Source organism: Ixodes scapularis, unplaced genomic scaffold, assembly GCF_016920785.2.
Source record: "Ixodes scapularis isolate PalLabHiFi unplaced genomic scaffold, ASM1692078v2 PGA_scaffold44__24_contigs__length_19508400, whole genome shotgun sequence".
Classification (NCBI taxonomy): domain Eukaryota; kingdom Metazoa; phylum Arthropoda; class Arachnida; order Ixodida; family Ixodidae; genus Ixodes; species Ixodes scapularis.
This window is the reverse complement of record NW_024609873.1, coordinates 8278102-8279878: the sequence shown is the minus strand read 5'-3', so window position 1 is coordinate 8279878 and position 1777 is coordinate 8278102.

Sequence of the window (1777 nt, the reverse complement as noted above, 5' to 3'; positions counted from 1 at the left end):
GGAGAGAGAGCTGCCCGGGAACAGGGCAGCTCTCTCTTTTCGGCTGACGTCAGGACCAACGATGTCACGATTTCGTCACATGCCACGTGCGTTCAACACCACGGGACGCCCCCGTAAGAGCAAGAGGTTTCCGCGTCGTCCGGTTAAAAGTATGACGCACCGATATTTAGTTACTCTCTCCGTGCCAGCTGGGTTGTCCGAACCCCAAGAGACGTGGAAACCGCAAAAAAGGTAGACACTTAAATAGGATTGCAAGGGTAAAGCTGCATTGGTCATTTTTCAAAACAGAGCAGGCTTCATTTACAAGAAGACGGGCGGCGTGGTGGCTCACTGTTCTACTGTCGTCGTAGTTGCGGTTCACCAACTTTAAAAGCTTCCTCACAGCATACACCCCCTCCGCTTTTTGAGGTACCCCTGCAGTACCAACGCGTGCAGGCCAGACAGAACAGAAGGATAGCTATACTGTCACACACACACACGCACACACAAACACACGCACGCGCAGGCACACACACACACAAACGCACACACACACACACGCACGCACGCACGCACACGCACACGCACAGACACACACACACACAAACACATACACACACAGACACACACACTACCTCGACGCTGAAAGGGAGGCACTCACTTGATCAAATAACGTTTGCTGGGTACAATGCCTGTACCAAGCAAAAGTAGTCCTGGGACTACAGTTTGTATTCCGAGATCTAAATACCACGGCCTGTTTTACTTACGTTTATTTGCAGGGAATGCGATGATGCCCACGCATTTAATAGATAAAGATAAGGGTTTGCATTGCTTATAGTTTTATCTATGTCAACACTACATATCTTATAGTTTTATCTACTTATCTACTTAACTACTTATAGTTTTATCTATGTCAAGGACACAGGCATCAGCGGCGGCTCTGAGCTATCACCCCAAAAAGCATCATCCTGTATTTCCAGGCATACACGTGCCCAAGACCGAGAAACAACCAGCGGCAGCCGTACTGAGGTCCCTCGTGACCACACTGACACGGCATTTCCTGGACGCTATCAACGTGGCACGTCATTTTCCTCATCTGCAAGAACATCGACTCCGGAATCAGCCGCAAGGGTGGGCAAGCAACGAGGACACTACATAACCAGCTGCGAGTTGCTCGCTAAAACGACTCCTAGACTCGTTTTAGCGAGCAACTCGGTGCGCCCAAGACTGCCCAGATGTTCCTCGAAAGATGCCGAGTACAACTTAAAGCGCTGTGGGCTGCTCAAACAAGCCGCTGCGCAACCCGGAGGTTCTTTTTCACAAGTTTCCAACGGATCGGAAATTGGAGAAGGTGTGGGTGAACGCTGTTCGACGAGTGGACTTTGGAAAGCCTCGGACGTCGACCCCCAGATCGAAGCTCTGCTCCGATCATTTTTCGCCGGAGAGTTACGAACGAAACCCACAGTTGTTGGTTGCTTGTGGCTTTTCAGCGAAGGGGTCGAGGCTTAAAAAGGATGCCGTGCCGTCGCTCTTTGCCCATCATACATGTACAGAAAAGGTAAACATGATAAAAGTATGCTGATCAATAAATAAAACAGTCATTGGCAAGTGCAATGTTGAAGATTGAGCATTCACGCTCCATTGAATGTCTGTTGAATGGGGAATGGTGGGCATGTAGAGTACAACCACTAACTAGCTCCAAACACTGAAGTTTGTAATGAAAAGGAAAACAATGTTCTGCTTTGCGTCACTGCTTGTTTACTACGCAATCTCGTGCGTAGTATTCAGGTCCGTAACG